The sequence below is a fragment of the Benincasa hispida genome, chromosome 10 (genome assembly GCF_027475165.1).
Source record: "Benincasa hispida cultivar pf3 chromosome 10, pf3_genome.v1.1, whole genome shotgun sequence".
NCBI classification, from domain to species: domain Eukaryota; kingdom Viridiplantae; phylum Streptophyta; class Magnoliopsida; order Cucurbitales; family Cucurbitaceae; genus Benincasa; species Benincasa hispida.
Window position 1 is genome coordinate 47,987,787 of NC_143487.1, and position 7,748 is coordinate 47,995,534.

Below are 7,748 nucleotides of genomic sequence, written 5' to 3' on the forward strand. Positions count from 1 at the left end.
CATAGAATTAGTAAACATGATATTTGTACGAATGACCTCTATTTCAAGGGTCTACTCGAAATTTTGGCCTCATTTTTACAAATAGATGAAATTTGACCCCTTGCTGATGTCATCCCGCTGTGAATTTATCATTTTAACCCTTCTTTCTTCTTCGTTCTTCCTCCTTCCTCCTCTTTTTTGTAGCACTTTTTCTTTTTCTTTTTCCTTTTTCTGTTTTTTTTCTTCTTTTATTTCCTTTTTTTTCGTTTCCGACGACTTTTGTCATTTACACTGCCCTCTGGTCAATTTCCCTTTTTCTTTTCTGCCGGTTTATATTTATGTCTCCCTCTTCTTTTTTTTGTTTTCTCTCTTAAATTCTCCATTTTTCAGTTTTTTCCTAAAGAAAAAAGTTGGAAGTATGTCTGATGAAGAACAATACGAAGGAGAGAGAAGCATGAGTGGGAGCGGAAAACGAGGAGTGAGAGTGGGGAGCGAGGAATAGGAGCAAGAAAATGAGAGGAAAAATTTAAACAAATGAAAAGAAAAATTGTAGAAAAAAATTGCAGTTATGTCTTATGAGGATCAAGAATGAAGGAGTGAGGAGCTAGAAACAGGTCCTCGCATCGTTTTGATGTCAAATGGGTACGTACTTTCACATGTGGATGACGTCAGTAGAAAGTCAAATTTCGAGCATTTTTTTAAATGATGCCAAATTTTGAGAGGACCCCTAAATAGGGGCCATCAGTACAAATTCCTTAGTAAACACACATAATTTAAGCTCAAAAACCTACTAAACACTTTTTTTTAATTCTAAAATGAAAACAATAGTTTAACAAATAGAAGAAAGAAAGAAGAAACCAATCGAAATAGTCCAAAACTATCACATACATATAGAGAAAATATCTAATTTTATACTAAATATGTATTTGACAGACGATTCAAATTCTGTTTTTAAAACTATTTTCAGATTCTATTTCTGAAAACTGCTTTCAGATTCCGTGATTCAAATAGTGCAAATTCAAAATGCCATATTTTTATGTTTTTTGCATATCCAAATTTTAAAATATATATTTATATTAAATAAATATAAAATGTTTAAAAAATCAATATGCCATGTTATAAACTCAATTATTTTTTAAAAAAATTAAAATATATATTATGTAACGTGTTATAAATTATATAATATTTCAAAACAATAAATATACAAAAAAATTTAACATTAATAATAGTTTGTAGTCAAAGTGCAACTAGTTTTATGGTTTATAAATATAGTATCAGATATATTTAAAACAATTATTTAAATTAGATCCAAATTCTAAATATGTTACTACCAAACACAAATATCTAAAAATTGTCCTGATTTCCTTGAATCTCTTGTTTTCAAATTCCCTACCAAACATATCCTTAAATTTCTCAAGAGTAATATTTCGTCGCAATCGAGGCTTCACCCATCTCTATGCATGTCCTTCAATCATATAGGAAAAAAATACTTTAAAAAACATCTTTTTCAAAAGAAAAATTTATCACGTGATAGTCGAAAACGAGTGCAACTAGAGATGCACCCAAATATTTTTCTTACCTCAAACTATCTTACAAAACAAACTAAAAGATCCTCAAAAGCCGCTATGTGAAATTTGATAATCCATTGAATTATGAAATGGAGGCCTTCGCATCATAGTGGCTTGCTCAAAAGCATAAGCAATCTCAATCAGCTTTGGCTCTGTGCCCTTCAAGCCTCCAAAACAAATCCCAAATGGCAGACCATCGTCTTTACCATATCCTGCAGGGACGGTAATTCCAGGGTATCCTCCGATCGCCAGCACCGAAACGCAGCCAGATCCCAGTGTAACGATCGCGTCCAGCTCATTTTCTCTCATTAACTTCTCGAATCCATTTCGGGATAGATTCGCCATCGTTTCAATTGCCTTCTTTTCTTTCTTCCCAAACCCATTTGTTTTCTTTGATTGAATGAAAGTGGCTTGTCCATATTCTTTGATTTTCTCCTGCATTAGAGAGCAAAAGTTAACCAACTCATCATGTCAAAATGCGTATCTATTTAGGCGTCGTTTAATATGCATTTGTCTTTTATTTTTTGTTTTTTGAATGTACTTGTTTTCTTACCACTTATTTATCATGGTTTTTTTCCAAGTGTTTAAAAGTATTTTTAAATGGAAAAATAGTGTTTTAAACACTTAAAAAATCGATCCAAATAGGTTCTTTGTCATTCTTAAGTGAACACTCGAATTCTTAGCTAAATTTCAAAAACAAAAATAGATAACAAAACAAACAAATTGTTAGAGACAACAGAACTCCAGATGTCTCCACAATAGTATGATATCTATCCACTTGGGCATAACTTTCATAGATTTGCTTTTGGTTTCATTCAAAAAGGTCTCATATCATTGGAAATAGTTGTCTTCTCTTATAAATCCATGATCATCCCTTTATTTATTTAACCGATGTCGGACTTTGATTGCATTCCCAACAATCCTCTCCATGAACAAAGATCCATCGAGCCTTCCTTCAAATAGTCATTTGATCTCTAAATTGCACTTGAGCGCAATACAAACCTCAAGCACGAACTCAACCACAGAGTAGCCATCCATCCAAATTGCACTTGAGCACACAACCTGTCTAAAGGCTCAACCATGGACAGATACTCTAGCCATGACTACATCTCTTATTCGACACTTAAGAATTTTTACCGATATGGCTACGTCAGGGCCTGCTTTAATACCAATTTGTTAGAGGCAACGAAATTTCAGATATCTCTATAATGGTATGATATTGTCTATTTTGGGTATAATTCTCATGACTTTGCTTTTGGTTTCATCCAAAATGTCTCATACCATTAGAGATAGTTATTCTCACTTATAAACCTACGATCATCTCTTTATTTATTTAGCTGATGTGTTCCCAATAAAAATCAATAGATAGAAGTAATATTTTATAAATTTAATTTTTAAAATAAAAATTCAAAACTCAAATGATTGTCAACCAGGAACATACTCATTTTAAAACTTTTGACTGGGAATCAAACCAATAAAAGTGATTGATTGTGATTATTTTGAAAACAAATGGCCAATATCTCACCAATTCAGCGTGCTTATTGTTGAAGGCAATAACATCTGCGAGTGATCTGACTGGAGAACCGATGAGCTCTTTCAAATAATCATTTAGCAACAGCTTGAATTCAGCTAACATAACTGTTAGTTCACCACTCCTTTTGGAACTCAAAATTATATCTATGTCAGCAATTTCAAGATGATCCACTATTACAGCACCTTTTTGCCTACAAGATTTAATATAAAATAAGCAAAGCACACTAAAATTTCGTTTAATAACTATTTTGTTTTTTATTTCTAGTTTTGATTTTAAGCTTTTACACGTTATTTCTACGTATTGGTTTCTTTATTTTGTTATCGACCTTTAAGAATGGTTTAAAAATTCAATCAAAATTTTGAAAACTAAAAAAAAAATTAGTTTTTAAAACTTGTTTTGCAATTGGAATTTGACAAAGAATTCAAATGTTTACTTAAGAATGATGAAGACCATTGTACACAAATTATGAGCAAACAAGCATAATTTTTTTAAAAAAAAAAAATTAAACGTTTTTTTTTTTCTTTTTGAGTCAACAACATGAGAGCCAAAGGGTGGGAATTCAAACCTTTAACTATTGTTAAGCTTATAATAAACTATGTCTAAGTTGACTATTTTAGTTTTAAAAAAAAATCAACTATTGATTTAAACTAAAATTGACCATTAATATATTGAACATTCATATCAAAGTGAACTTAATTTAATGATAATTGACATACATTTTCTCTCTTGAGGCAAGAGATTCTTCGATCTCCCATGCCAAAATTAGTTCATACTTTAAAATGGTAACATCATACCAAAAGTTAGATTGAAGTATGGAATTGAAGAAAATAACACAAATTCAGAGGTTGTTTACCTTAAGGTATGAAGGTGATTTTCAAAAGCTTGCATTGAATGGAACTTATCAGCAAATGGGTTTCTAACAACTCCAATTCTTTTTCCAGAGGACCCATTAGGATTTAAAAATTGTTTATATCCACCTTGAGGTATAAACTTGGAGCCTTGGCTTGTGGCCTCAGCATCTCTTGAATCAAAACCAACGATCGCATCAAGCACATAAACTGCATCCGACACTGTCCTGGCTATAGGCCTGCATATGCAATTCCATTATGTTTCAAATTTATTCCTCACATGTTGAATTTCTTCTTTGTTGTTCGAAAAATTCATAGATCCGCCCTGCACTAAAGTATGGACTTACCCAACGGTGTCGTGGCGAGACATGATGGGAATGACCCCGGCTCGAGTAGTGAGGCCGACGGTTGGTTTGAATCCTACGACGGAGTTGTGATCGGAGGGACAGAGGATGGAGCCATGAGTTTCAGTGCCGAGTGAGACAGCCACCATGTTAGCAGCAACAGAAATGGCAGAGCCACTACTTGACCCGCAGGTCTCACCGGATGCCACATAAGGATTCTGCGTCATTTCACAAACATCATTTTGGCTTGTATTAAAACTTTTGCATGGTTTTTGAAATATTCTGAAAAAAGCTCGTGATAAAACAAGAAATGAGCATTTTTTAAATATAAAAATTATTTAAAAATATTTACACTTCATAACAAAAAGTTTTAAGAGTACAAAACACTTTTAAACTTTTTGTTATAAAGTGTAAATATTTTTGAAAATTTTCTATTTATAAGAATTTTCTCAAGAAAATTGGCGAGACGTATGGGGAATGAGTTAGTTATTATAATCCTAGATTATTATAGTTGGATTATAATAGTTTATGTTTGGATATAGATTATTTTAATTTGGGTTATAATAATATGTATTTGAGGTGTAAACTATTTTAATTTAAGAAATAAATAATAAACACACAGTAAAGAATTAAAAAAATGATGAATATAAAATAGTAAAAATTGTAGTAAATAGTAAATATTATAGCAAATTGAGATCTTGAAATAGTGTTGAGGTAGTTAATTGGGGACTACAAGATAGTACTTATTGTAGCAACAGATGTGTATTATAGTTTTAAAATAGTCTCTGTCCTAAATGCACAATATATTTATCAAATGACTCTTAATATATTTATTGACATAAAAAAATGAAATGTATAATTTATTTATGCCATCAAAATAACAAATAACTTATTTAGAAACTTATCTAATTCTAAAGGAACCGTGTTGTTATTGGGCTTAAAACAATTTCGCTAAAAATAGACTAATTTTAAAACTTATTAAAAGTATGTATTGGGAGTTAGGACCATAGAAATTTATGTTGACATATTATTTTTTCCTCGCCATTTTCACTTTTTTATGGATTAAATATCTACACGAGGGATGAATCAATATTTTCATTATATCATAAAAAAATTAATTAAACATAAACAATAAACAACAACATGTCATTAATATATATATAATATAAATAATAGATATATTAACTAGTTAAAAACCATAAAAAATATTTATTTATTTAATTTTAAGTTTTTATAATTTTTCTGAAATATTCATGACATGTTATCGATATTTTCATCAACATTACTATAAAAATTAAAACTTTCATATTTATGTCAATATTATTTTAATACAATAATTATGAAGATAGGGGATCAAACTTTTAGATGACGGATCATGTCAATTATAGTTAAGTTCATTTTGGTGATTTATGTCTACATTTTTTTTAAAAGAATTTATGTGTTAACTTGGATTAGAACCTTGGCAAATTATGTTTTGTTTCGGGGCGTAGGAGAAGGAAAAGAAGGGGGAAGAAAGAACTCACCACTCCTTGACCGGCACGTGCGCACCACCCATTGGGCACGTGCCCAAAGCCCGGAACGAGTACCACTCGCTGAGACTCGCTTTCCCCAAAATCACTGCCCCAGCTTTTCTCAGCTTCTCAACAACGCCGGCGTCCCGAGCCACCACCGATCCCACCAATGCGTACGATCCAGCCGTCGTATTCATCTTGTCCTTCGTCACTATAGTGTCCTTCACCAGCACCGGGACGCCGTCGAGGCCTCCGACCGGCAACCAGTTCACATTCGCCTCTCTCCATCGCCGGTCCGCCTCGTCCGCCTCATCCCTCGCCTCCGGATTCACCTCCACCACACTCCTAAGCATCGGAGTTAGGGCTTCGATTTGTTTCAAGTAGAAATCGACTAGCATTCTCGATGTGAGCCTTTCATCGGCAAAAGCTCTCTGGATTTCCTCGATTGTTGCTTCTTCAATTGTGAAATCATGTGCATTGATTTGGCTGATTGCGCCGCTTCCGACGACGATCAACAGTGAGATTAATGCAGGTAGAGGCAGTTGAAATTCCTTCATCGGGAAATTTCTCTGGCCACGGTGATGGAGAGGTTAACCCGTTTTTTTTTTTTTTTTTTTTTTTTTTTTTGTCTGTTGAACGATCTGCGAATCTGTTTTCTCAGGGGTTTCAATGGCGTTGAATTTCATTTTTTTTAATTAAAAAATTTGAAACTAACTTCGTGCCGATAGTTCTATCAATAATTTTTTTTGAAAAGGTAATAATTTTTTTGCAGAGAAGACAAACTTTAAATGTAGTTTAATGTCTTGATTCTAGTGGAAGCAAACCATAATATTATACCCCTTTTCCTTGTTGTGATAGAATGGATAGTGTTTATTTATCTTAACTTTCTTTCTTTAAACTTTATACTCTATTATAAAAATAGAAAAAAAAATATTTTTTTTCTTGAATTTCCAAGAATGAGGCTCAAAGAATTTACAAATATACTATAGTACAAATAATTTATAGATATAGTAAAATTTAGATTGGTTTTCAAAGTTTCATTTATAGACTATATCACTGATATGAGTTTATTAATAATATACCATATTACTAATAGATTTTGTTATATTTGTAATTTTTTAATAATATTGCTATATAGTTAATTATTATTTCTAAGAATGCTACCCAATGCAATTACCATTGAATAATAGATTAACTGCATTTAATACTTATGTTTTAAATGAATGATTTTAGTCCTTAATTTTTAAAAATAGATTTAAAAGGTCATTCTCTAACAAATATATATATAAATGTAATATAAAAAAGAATTATAGATGCTAATGTGGCATGAAAAAATATTTTTTTTTTGTCTTTCCTCTTTTTTCCCTCTCTTCTTTATGCTAATAGTCAATAAAAATAGTTTGATTTTCATACTTTAAAACTATTTAGACCATTTCTTTTGAAAAAAAAATAATATATATAAAAAATTTAAAAATAAAACATTAGTAATGGAGATGGAGGAGAGAGAGAGGATGGAGAGGGAGAGAGAAAGAAAGGGAAATTTTAAAAATATTTTTTTTCATGTCATCTTTCCATACACATACACATATATATTGAATTTAAAGATTTTTTTCTTTTAGAAAGAAATTTCTAAACCTATTTTTAAAACTTTAGGAATCAAAATAACCCATTTGAAACTTTGAGACTACATGCACCTATTTTACAAAATTAAGAGACAAAAAAGATATTTTCTCTTAAAAATATTATCATACTTTCAAAAGTTAAATAATAACTTTAACTTTTAAAATAAAGTGTTAAAAAATATTCTCATGGTTAATAATATGGATAAATCACCAATATTTTGTTTAAAAAATAACGGTAGACTTTTAAAAATGGCATCAATATCTTTAAGCTTTAAAAACAAAAAAAAAAAGAAAGAAAGCATTTCTATTGTCAAATATTTTAATAAGGTCGTACGTTCTTAG

The 7,748-nt window shown here is 30.9% G+C and overlaps 1 pseudogene across 1 annotated transcript; it reads right to left on the reverse strand.

The window, feature by feature from the left end:
* Window positions 1-1,466: 1,466 nt before the first annotated feature.
* On the reverse strand, window positions 1,467-6,613 carry LOC120089230 (putative amidase At4g34880; annotated as a pseudogene). The gene is made up of 5 exons (XR_016523970.1): window positions 5,797-6,613; window positions 4,277-4,491; window positions 3,935-4,168; window positions 3,073-3,271; window positions 1,467-1,982 (listed from the first exon to the last, which is right to left on the reverse strand). The product of XR_016523970.1 is annotated as a putative amidase At4g34880 (transcript).
* Window positions 6,614-7,748: the final 1,135 nt, after the last annotated feature.